General features: G+C 42.8%; 1 protein-coding gene across 1 annotated transcript in view; it reads right to left on the reverse strand.

Moving 5' to 3' along the window:
• Positions 1-6,008: 6,008 nt before the first annotated feature.
• The window catches only part of LOC126416294 (dipeptidase 1-like), a 306,787-nt gene continuing 300,513 nt past the window's right edge, over positions 6,009-12,282 (reverse strand). The window contains exon 12 of the mRNA XM_050083947.1: positions 6,009-6,169. The gene's annotated coding sequence lies outside the window, so the exon portion shown is untranslated. The remainder of the gene's footprint in view (positions 6,170-12,282) is intronic.

Genomic DNA, 12,282 nt, shown 5'->3' on the forward strand with positions numbered 1-12,282 from the left:
CCGGGATGGTTCCTTTGAAAGGGCAGGAAAGGGCATGGCCGATTTCCTTTCCTTCCTTGACAACATTCTAGCTTGCGCTTCGTCTCTAGTGATCTCGATGTCGATGAGACGTTGAGCCCTGTCTTCCTCCACTCTCTAAGGTTAAAAAAATGATTTTATATTTTCAGAGAATGTTTATCACAACTCTCTACGAGTAATGTGATGTAGCACAGTATTGTTATAACTAGAGTAATCGGTATGTGAGGAATTGTATAAGGACTATATCCTTCCATCAACAAAAGGTAAGAAACTTCTGACCTACAATGGACGAGACTGACAGCGTCCACATTATGGGGCCATGTGAAGTGGCGTGTGGTTATGGCAAAGTACACTGTCCACTCACGTTAATGTAACCACTTGTCAAAAGCCTGCATAACCACCCTTCGCAGCGCGGACCTCTAACAGACTTGCAGGAAGAGAGTCACCGATAGTGATGAGAACGCTTCGTTTTTCGGTTGAGGATCAGTGGTGTCCACAGTATTACAGATTTTCGATTCGGCTTAGATCCGGGAGTTTGGTGGCCAGGGGAGTGCGATAAACTCATTCTGGTACTTGTCGTAACGCCTACATACAGTGGAGCTGTGTGACACGTTGCATTGTCCTGCTGACATATGCCATCGTGCTGATGAAAATCGAACTGCAAGGACAGATGCATCTTTTTCTTTTTTATTCATCCTACCCTCCAGAATGACGAGTTCATTCAGGAAATTCTACGAAAATATGCCCCAAACCTTAGCCCCACTTCCGGCCTGCACCTTCCCGACTATTGTTGCAAGGTGTCTGCTTTCAGACGTTTCACGCCGATGGAGCATAAATCGTGATTAATCTGAAAAGGCTACTTGTTGTCACTCAGTGGACGTCCAGTGGCTGTATTGGTGTGCAAATTGCAGCCTTCACAGCCGACGAACAGGAGTTAGTATGGGTGCATGAGCCAGGCATCTGCTGTTGAGCCCATATGCAACGACGTTCGCTGAACGGTCGTTGAGGAGACACCGTTCGTAGTCCCTTGGTTCATCTGGTCAGTTGCTCAACACTTGCACGTCTGTTACCCTGCTCGCATCTCGCAGCTGCAGTTCACTCCTGTCATCTACGCCCCGTTCATACGGTTCAAATGGCTCTGAGCACTATGGGATTTAACTTCTGAGATCATCAGTCCCCTTGAACCTAACTAACCTATGGACATCACACACATCCATGTCCGAGGTAGGATCCGAACCTGTGGCCGTAGCGGTCGCGCCGTTCCATACTGTACCGCCTAGAACCGCTCGGCCACTCCGGCCGGCAATGGCCCGTAGTGCATCACAGTTACCTCGCCGCTGGTTCTGGATAGCGCCATTTTGCAATGCACGGTATACTTAAACACGGTAGCACGCGAACAGTTTACAAACATAGCCGTTTCAGGTATGCTCGCATCCATGGTCCGAAAGCCAATGATCGTGGCAGCCCGCGGTGGCCGTGCGGTTCTAGGCGCTTCAGTCCGGAACCGCGCGACTGCTACGGTCGCAGGTTCGAATCCTGCCTCTGGCATGGATGTATGTGATGTCCTTAGGTTAGTTAGGTTTAACTAGTTCTAAGTTCTAGGGGACTGATGACCTCAGATGTTAAGTCCCATAGTGCTCCGAGCCATTTGAACCATTTTTGAACCAATGATCATGCCCTTTTGGATGTCAGGTAAATCACTCCATTTCTCCGTTGCAACAACAACTTCACTCTTTTCCGCCTCCCTTGTTCACGCTTTATACACCCTCCACTCTTAGTGGTGGCAACTGTCGTCTGTGATGTCCAGTACAGGCGGTGGTCACATTAATGTGACTGGACCATGTATATATTGGTGAAGCTGGAAGTACAATAAACGAATGTATTAAACAGGACAATCACAACGATTACCACTAAATGAAAAATCAGTAGCAGCAGAGCACCCATAAGAATGTGAAAAGGGTTATCGACTATAAAAACACACGCATGCTACCCAGGGCAAGTAATATTTGTGGTAGGGAAACCCGTGAGCGATCTAAGTACCGAATGATAAGCTCTATGTCAATGGAGATGACGGCTGCAACCTCCCATCTTCGTAGCTACTCTGCATCACATAAGTAAACACCAGCCACGGCGAGCGTGGCACAAAAAAGGCTACAAGGAAACAAGCTAGTCGGCACAACAACAATAATAATTTGGAATCTCCCTCTCTTTCAGTACCTGCTTTAGGTGGCTTAAAAGTAGCCCCATAGTGGCCTGAAGATTTTTACCCAGTTCCTTTACTTCTCTGAAAAAGCGCGTGTAAATAGGCTTTCGACAGTGTTCAGCCAACTAGGAACACCAATAAAATCCCGAAGACGATCACGGCAGAGAGATCGAAATGGCGAGAATTAAAAAAGTTCGAAGGGGAGTATGCAGCGTCCTCATAACTCAGATGATTTTATGGTCAACTTATTTTCATTTAACTTACACACTTATTTTCATGTACGCGTGGAGCATCTAAGTTCTGATCACTCATTGCACCCTTTCGTTTCAGATTAGGTTTCATATTTAGGAAGCGAACTTCTGATAGTTAATTTATCAATTACTCGCCAAATACCGTCAGTTACAGCAGCCAATTGCAATTGAACCGTTAATTCGGTTTCAGCATGCATAGCCTTACACCGTGTCGTCTCGTGATAACAGAAATGGCTGCTGAAAATAAATCGGGAAATACGACAAAAAAAAAAAAAAAAACACTGCTGCTGGTAAAGCATGTATCTTATAAGTAGAAGAACTTCAGCTCATAGTGTGTCTAGTGTTTTTATTTGGAAAGTATAAATTATGTGTCCCTTTGGAAGTCAGATATGGAAGCTGGAGAGATTGAATAAGAGTCTCTGACAGGTCTTTCCATCAACCTGTCGTCTTCTAAAGTTGTGTCCCCAACGTAGAAGACAGCTCGTCGGTCGTGGGACCTTCTTCGGCGGAGGATGCTGCGCTGTCCGTTCGTACCTGCGATGGTGCTTTTTCCAGGATGCCACTTGCCCAGGTTAGTCTCCCTATTTACACAGAGCAAGATCCGCAGTACTGGCAATGATGCTAGGCGACACTTTTCGTTAATGTATTATTCAGATATTCACAGATTTACACTGTCTTTTACAACATCCGACATAGCTTTCTTAATTGTATGGTAACTTTTCGATCCAACATCCGAAATATGATACACATGTCTGGCTCTCCAGTACGCACTCGACAGAGTGAGTATTACATATTCACATCTAAGTAACGGACTATACTGAGATACGTGTCCGACCCTCGAGAACGCCCGAAACAGAGATACGTGTCCGGCCCTTCAGAACGCCCGAAACAGAGTGACTAGCGCAGCCGTAGTACTTCGTCTTCCAGGCGCGCCAAAGCTACCCGAAGGTGTCCGAAACACTTCTGCTGCAAATCGTTGCTCTTATGTTTCTCAAAACTAGTGAAATAAACAAAAACAATAGGCTCGTAGGGAAACTACGAGAGATTGTCATACTAAAAACTGGGCTAAATACAATGAAAAGTATGTAGCTAATAAATAAGAGAAGTTAGGCGCTTCGGTGCCAAGCACCCGAACGTGCCGACCAATCGCAATGAAGTTCAGTACAACCGGCGGGCTCTCCCATGGAGTGGTACATTCTGTACCATCTGTCGCTTGTATCTCGCTCCGCTTTTGTACCATACGCTACTTCATGTGTATCAAGCTACATCAAGGCGAGCTTCTAGCAAAATAAAATACTGGCGGCCACAGCCAGGAATATTACAAATGTTCTGTAAGTTTATTTATTATTATCGTGTCAGGAGTACAAACCATGCAAGCAAAAACAGGAAATCGATTGCTGACGTCAGCTTATACATTGGTTGACTAAAAATTGGCCACGTCGAGAGCACTTGGTGTCGCCCTCATCAAGGCTCTTATGGTGCATGCGGCAGGAGAAGAAAACTGTAGCAGATTGTTGTTAGTCTGCACATCAAAGCACATGCATAAAACTGACTCCACAGGAAGACACTCTTCTGCAGGCTGGTTTTGCATCTCGTAGTACTAAAGCGTAGTCTGTTGACAGATCTCCAGTTGTCCTCAGAATGATCAGGAGGGAGCTCTTGCTTCGGAACCAACCATTTCTCCAAGTGTTGACGGTTGCCCCGTCACTTCGAGATTTTTGCAAGCTTGGTGTTCCAGTAAGAGCTTTAGTAGTTATCAAGAAGCGTTTTCTTGATTTCAGCCGAAGTTATTCTGGCTGATGACAGTATAAAGAGTGGGTTTCTGTAGCCATAGTCCCTCTTTCCTCGCATCTAGCAGCTATCTTGCGTCCAATTCCAGGAGGGTCTATACCAGCGAGCCTGTGGTACCTGTCAGTTTTTCCACTATGATGTTTCTGCCAGGCTCTTTTCTGTTTCCTGTTAGGCAGTGTCTCTTATATGTAAGGATATGTTCAGAGCCTCTCCCAGATATTTCCGAGTAATTGGTCGTACGTGAACATTTTGAGGTATTAATTTAGATAACCTTCAGCCGGTTTCATGTCCTGTTCTGATCAATCCTACGCTCAATGTAATATTTACACCTTATAACAACAAGAAAATCAAGGACTTTCGAATAATTCAACAAACAGGATGTTTAAAGGCTACACCTATTTACCCAGTGGTAACGACAACATTGGAAACAGGATTTGGTATTAAACACGATATGATTTTCGGTGACAGAAACAATGTTTACACGTTGTTTACAATATATACAGGATATAAAAATCTACGGGAAAAAAAATTTGGAATGTTTAGAGGAGATTAAAAAGAAACACTTTTTCTACGTCACAAGTACACCCTTTCCCCGTTAGGGGTCCGTTAAGGTTTTGACTAGCGTCAAATCAAATGGTGTCGAGAGACAGCAACTGATTTCTGCGTGTTAGAGACTGTCTAACACTCTCGGAATAACCAGGTGATTCATAAATAATGGCTGTAGCCTGAACAAAACAGGCACAAAACCTGCGACACCAAACGCTTCGCCGGCCGAAGAGGCCGTGCGGTTCTAGGAGCTACAGCCTGGAACCGAGCGACCGCTACGGTCGCAGGTTCGAATCCTGCCTCGGGCATGGATGTGTGTGATGTCCTTAGGTTGGTTAGGTTTAAGTAGTTCTAAGTTCTAGGGGATTGATGACCTCAGAAGTTAAGTCGCATAGTGCTCAGAGCCATTTGAACCATTTTTTGAACCAAACGCTTCATCTCCCAAAGCAAAAAGAAATCCCTAGGACAGAGGCAACACCTATAAAACAACATTCATTACACGACAGTGAAGACACCGTCTCTCCACTCCACAAGCGTTAAAACCTTCAAGGACCCCACCTGTGACGTTTTTGTCACACGGAAAGTGTTTCTTTTTATCTCCTTTAAATATTCTAAAAATATGTATACACAGTTCAATTTATGGCTCTGAGCGCTACGGGGTTCAATTTATGCTCCATCCTTTGAAAAAGATTCGCTTATAAAGTGCTTTGATTTTTGTTGTCACTGGTTTTCGCACTTCGTTAACGGTTATGTGATTCATATCTTTGCAGTGATTGAACTCATCGTGCACGGAATGATCGTGTATAATAATAATAAACGGTGTTTCTCGTCATACCACTCTGGATTTTACGTAAGTTGATTGTTTCAAGCTTTTACTGTGTGTTACATGGTATGCCATATCAAATCGATTGACATCGAATCTGCAACTCATCCCCAAAGTCACTGAACGTTTGTAAGCTCTGTGTCTGAAACTGTGAAAGGTTGTTTGTCTTGATTTCTCATGTTGTCTTACCTTACCCGTTTTTCCCTATCCCCTTGCTCATCCAGTCTTGTCTCTCTCTCGCTCTCTGCATCTCCTTCTCTCTTTCTCTTACCATCTGTCCTCAGTAAGTGTGCTGAATCTTGTGCTAAACAATCAGGTAGAGATGCTTTACATACAACGACGAATTTTACTGTCGGTTTAAATAAAATTGGTCTCATGGAATTTTATTGGTATAATATTGTTAACAGCACAATACTTGTAATACATACAGTAAATTCTTATACAATAATAAACAACCAACAAAAGTAGTAACTCCTCTTCTTTGTGAGTTTGATGCCTTCTGCTTCTTACAAGATGTTGTTTCTGTATATTATGATGCTGTAAAAGAAAAGACAGGTTCATATTATTCAACTGTTTTGAAACACTATGACACTTGTTCATTAGTAAAAAGAAAATGTGCTAAGGAAGAACATAAAGTTTGTATACTGTAACCGCACTTTTTTTTGTTCAAAATTATATTAGTTAACATCATTTCTGGTTAGGAACAGTTCTTTTAAGGAACAAATGTAAGATATTGAAACAAGATTTTTTTTAAGGGATCACTACACCTTACAAAGCCATTCTAAAGCGCTTGGAAAGACGAGTGCAATAATGTAACAGTTATTAGTTTTGGCGTTGCGGCGTTTCTGTCAAGTATCTGAGAAATGTGGAAAAATTTAGAAGCAGGGTGGAGTTGTTTGTTCCGTGCAACGTCGGAATCTGCCACGAGAGTCCCGCTTAACGGCAGATACCCTCTACTTTCCCTCAAAACTTAAGCTCAGTTCTCAGATTATTTAGAGAAACATGCTGTATATCACTGTAATCGTCTTGTATAGAGCTTTCGAAAACTATTAGAAATATAGTATTCACTTTAAAAAAGACTAATTGCTTCAGTATCCATGCCGCTACTAAAGCTAAGAGTCCTAAACCTTAACAAATCTCCGACGGAAATGTATTGGACATCCGCTCCACCTAAGTTCTATCAGTGTCTGCAACTCCATGAACGTCAAACACTCCGCCTTGCTTTCTGCATCCTTTTACCATCCACCACGTGAATCCTCTACAATATCACAAAATTTCCATTCCTCCTCCAAGTCACACCTATACCCAAAAAGGGAAGTAGGAGTAATCCGCTGAATTACAGGCCTATATCACTAACGTCGATTTGCAGTAGGGTTTTGGAACATATACTGTATTTGAACATTATGAAGTACCTCGAAGAAAACGGTTTATTGACACATAGTCGGCACGGTTTCAGAAAATATCGTTCTTGCGATACACAACTAGCTCTTTATAATTATGAGGTAATAAGTGCTATCGACAGGGGATGTCAAATTGATTCCATGTTTTTAGATTTCCAGAAGGCCTTAGACACCGTTCCTCACAACCGTCTTCTAACCAAACTGCGTGCTTACGAAGTATCGCCTCAGTTATGGGACTGGATTCGTGATGTCCTGTCAGAAAGGTCACAGTTGGTAGTAATAGACGGAAAGTCATCGAGTAAAACAGAAGTAATATCCGGCGTTCCCCAAGGAAGTGTTATAGGCCCTTTATCGTTCCTGATCTATATTAACAACCTGGGAGACAATCTGAGTAGCCGTCTTAGATTGTTTGCAGATGGTGCTGTCATTTAGAATACCGTCTTGTAAAGTCATCAGATGATCAAAACGAATTGCTAAATGATTTAGATAAGATATCTGTATGGTGCGAAAAGTGGAAATTGACCCTGAGTAAAGAAAAGTGTGAAGTTATTCACATGAGTACTAAAAGAAATCAGCTAAATTTCGATTACGCGGTAAGTCACACAAATCTGAAGGCTGTAAATTCAGCTAAATACTTAGAGATTACAATTACAAATAACCTAAATTGGAACGATCACATAGATAATATTGTGGGTAGAGCAAACCGAAGACAGCGATTCATTGTCAGAACACTTAGAAGGTGCAACAGGTCTACTAAAGAGACTGCTTACACCACGCTTGTCCGCCCTATTCTGGAGTACTGCTGTGCGGTGTGGGATCCGCATCAGGTGGGACTGACGTATGACATCGAAAAAGTACAAACAAGTGCAGCTCGTTTTGTATTATCGCGAAATAGGTGAGATAGTGTCACAGACATGATTCGTGAATTGCAGTGGTCATCATTAAAACAAAGGCGTTTTTCGTTGCGACGTGATCTTCTCATGAAGTTTCAACCACCAGTTTTCTCCTCCTATTGCGAAAACATTCTGTTGGCATCCACTTACACAGGGAGAAATGATCATTACGACAAAATAAGAGAAATCAGGGCTCGCACAGAAAAATTTAAGTGCTTGTTTTTGCCGCGTGCCGTTCGAGAGTGGAATGGTAGAGAGACAACTTGAAGGTAGAATGAAATTTTCACTCTACAGCGGCGTGTGTGCTGATATGAAACTTCCTGGAAGATTAAAACTGTGTGCCGGACCGAGACTCGAACTCGAGACCTTTGCCTTTCGCGGGCAAGTGCTCTACCACCTGAGCTACCCAAGCACGACTCACACTCCGTCCTCACAGCTTTAATTCCGCCAATACCTCGTCTCCTACCTTCCAAACTTCACAGAGGCTCTCCTGCGAACCTTGCAGAACCAGCACTCCAGGAAGAAAGGATATTGCGGAGACATGGCTTAGCCACAGCCTAGGGGATGTTTCTAGAATGAAATTTTCACTCTACAGCGGAGTGTGCGCTGATATGAAACTTCCTGGCAGATTAAAACTGTGTGCCAGACCGAGACTCGAACTCGGGACCTTTGCCTTTCGCGGGCAAGTGCTCTACCACCTGAGCTACCCAATCACGACTCACGTGAAACGCAAAGGTCCCGAGTTCGAGTCTCGGTCCGGCACACAGTTTTAATTTGCCAGGAAGTTTCAACTTGAAGGTAGTTCATTGAACCCTCTGCTAGGCACTTTATTGTGAATAGCAGAGTAATCACGTAAATGTAGATGTAGATATACACAGTACACCTTCACTTATGCTACGCTATTCGCAAACTGGATTCCAATAATTCCATTGTTTCTCCTCTGATCATCAATTCTGGCATGCTGCCGCGCCTTTACCTCTAAATTCTGTCGTCCCTACACCTCTACATACTCAATAGTCTATCTCTCGCAGGAAATGAAAATCGCCCTGTTTGTTATCCTACCAACTATAATCCCCACATCCATTCCACTCCACACCAGAGACCTCCCTCCCTCTGTCCTTTCCATGTCCCTCCATCTCTTCCTCTCTTGATAGTACGTCTCTCCTAGCGCACCAGACTCGACCTCACCCTCCGTCTTCGCGCCGGAGATATACATATATCTTCATAGTTCGCACCCAAAGAACCCCTATATACTCGTATTTTACCCACACTCTTCAACGTTATAGCCTTTTCCCCCCTGCCCATATCCTTTCTCCCAGTGTAGGTACTCCAGTTTTTAAGGGAAATTAAAGGGCGGTTTTTTAGAAGAAACCAACAGTTTCTACAAGGTGTTTTAAATATATGTGCTATTTCTTTGGACTTAGAGAAAGCTTTTGACAATGTTGACTGGAATACTCTCTTTTAAATTCTGAAGGTGGCAGGGGTAATATACAGGAAGCGAAAGGCTATTTACAATTTGTACAGAGACCAGATGGCAGTTATAAGAGTCGAGGGACATGAAAGGGAAACAGTGGTTGGGATTGGAGTGAGACAGGGTTGTAGCCTCTCCCCGATGTTATTCAATCTGTATATTGAGCAAGCAATAAAGGAAACAAAAGGAAAATTCGGAGTAGGTATTAAAATCCATGGAGAAGAAATAACAACTTTAAGGCTCGCCGATGGCATTGTGATTCTGTCAGAGACAGCAAAGGACTTGGAAGAGCAGTTGAACGGAATGGTCAGTGGCTTGAAAGGAGGAAATAAGATGAACAACAAAAGCACAACGAGGATAATGGAATGTAGTCGAGTGATGCTGAGGGAATTAGAATAGGGAATGAGACACTTAAAGTAGTAAAGGAGTTTGGCTATTTGGGGAGCAAAATAATTGATGATGGTCGAAGTAGAGAGGATATAAAATGTAGAGTCGCAATGACAAGGAAACATCGAGTATAGATTTAAGTGTCAGGAAGTCGTTTCTGAGAGTATTTGTACGGAGTGTAGCCATGGATGGAAGTGAAATATGGACGATAAATAGTTCGGCCAAGAAGAGAATAGAAGCTTTCGAAATGTGGTGCTACAGAAGAATGCTGAATATTAGATGGGTAGATCACATAACTAATGAGGAGGTATTGAATAGAATTGGGGAGAAGAGGAGTTTGTGGCACAACTTTACTAGAAGAAGGGATCGGTTGATAGGACATGTTCTGAGGCATCACGGGATCATCAATTTAGTATTGGAGGGCAGCGTGGAGGGTAAAAATCGTAGAGGGAAACCAAGAGATGAATACACTAAGCAGATTCAGAAGGATGTAGGTTGCAGTAGGTACTGGGAGATGAAGAAGCTTGCACAGGATAGAGTAGCATGGAGGGCTGCATCAAACCAGTGTCAGGACTGAAGACCACCACAACACACACACAATTTCTTTTTTACTCCTTCGATGTCAATTTAAACAACAACAGCACCAAAATCAGCAGTCTTGACGTTCTACGTAAACGCCGACCACATTCATCTCTTTTATAGTTTTAAAGGTGAAAATTTCTAGATAGTTTTTAAATCTCATTTTTAAAGCCTTAGGCTGCAGACCAGAATGTTGCGTGGCGACAGGCCACCGCCCGTCTCGGCGCTGGTGATAAAATAACAAAGAAAAAAACTTTAGCAAACTCCTCCAACGTTTTATTGCCTCACAAAGTTCCCGCACCTCCTCAAATTCCAACAACACGTTAGCCTTTCCTACGTATCCCATGAATTTTTCCAACAACCTACAGCTTCGCCAATCCATGAGAACCCCTCCTACTGCCAAGCCCTGTTGATACATTCAACATTCCTGTCGTCTAAGAACTCTCCATGTTCTTTTGGAATGTAATTTCAATCGTCTTCCAGTCCTAGACCATGAACTCAACTCTGAGACCTAATCTACCATCTAACCGTAACCTACCGTATCCATTTGACCCTACCCAAATGAAAGCTCTATTCAACTCGTTTCTTGCCTCCCACTCATCTAATCCATCCCAGTTACTTATTCCATTCTATCACTTCCACCGTATGTCCTTTTCCATGCAACGTCCTGTCCAATACTCCCCACAAGACAATCCCTATCTACAGTTACCAGAAGCCCCCCGTCACATCATACGCCTAATGAAAAGACTGTGTAGCGAAACAAGCGCAATATAGTTTGTGAGATACAGAGGCAAGCGAGTGTGCCGGGTCACTGCTAGTAGCGATACGTGACCATAAAGCGTCAGCGCATAGCGTACAAGTATTGCACAATTAAGAATAAAATTAAAAATTAAAATTGCTTTTTCAGACTTTGACAACATATAGTTTAATGTAATACTGTGTAAGTAGGCTGTTTAGGTTTTCTTATTGCTAACGCCACGTAGCGCTCTGTATGAAAATCACTGGCTGTGCTGTGTGCAGTCTGTGCCTAGTTTGCATTGTTGTCTGCCATTGTAGTGTTGGGCAGTTGGATGTGAACAGCACGTAGTGTTGCGCAGTTGGAGGTGAGCCGCCAGCAATGGTGGATGTGAGGAGAGAGATGGCGGAGTTTTGAAATTTGTAGACGTATGTTAAAATTAACTGGTGCAAGTCTCGACATGATTAAATAAAAATTGTGGTCAGAATCCACGCTTTTAAGAAAAATTGAATGCCCTAAATATTAGACATAGAAATGTAAAAATTTGTATGATGCTTCAGTCCAACCTAAAAATAATAACTAAGTGCCCACGTTACGCTACCTCTAATAGTTTCCTAGCAATTTAATGAAAACTGAAATTGGAACTAAAACGTCCTTATTTGTAGTAGATTAAGTATCTGCAATTTTAGTGCTAGAAAGTTTTGGTTGCAGCACATGATAAAACCTATTAAATAGTAGAGCTATAACAAGTTTTGGGACCGTACTGTTAATAATAACCAACACAAGGTCTCTTAAATTTATAGTTCAGGGGAATGCTCTGTTGTCAGTTCCATTCTAAAAAATATAGAAGGCAAAGTTTTTATGCAAGCGAGCTGAGTCTTTTTCTGTGATTTCAACCAAATTAAGAAGATTCTAGATTCATTGATAACTTTGTTATTAAATATAGTGTGTACGAGAAAGCGGCCGTTTAGAGAATGCTGCCGTGTGCGTAAGGCGGCTGACAGCAAGTGTTCCCTTGGCCGTCCGCTGCGCCACATATATAAATACAACCCAATAGGCAAAAAAAAACTTCAGTTCGCACCCAACCACTGTAAGATCCGCGTCTGTCAAAGGCCGGAGTGCGCTGTGCCTCGGATGACGCAAGAGACAGACTGTGCCAAAACGAATATTTTCAGTAATAATAA

The sequence above is a fragment of the Schistocerca serialis genome, chromosome 8 (assembly GCF_023864345.2).
Source record: "Schistocerca serialis cubense isolate TAMUIC-IGC-003099 chromosome 8, iqSchSeri2.2, whole genome shotgun sequence".
Classification (NCBI taxonomy): Eukaryota; Metazoa; Arthropoda; class Insecta; order Orthoptera; family Acrididae; genus Schistocerca; species Schistocerca serialis.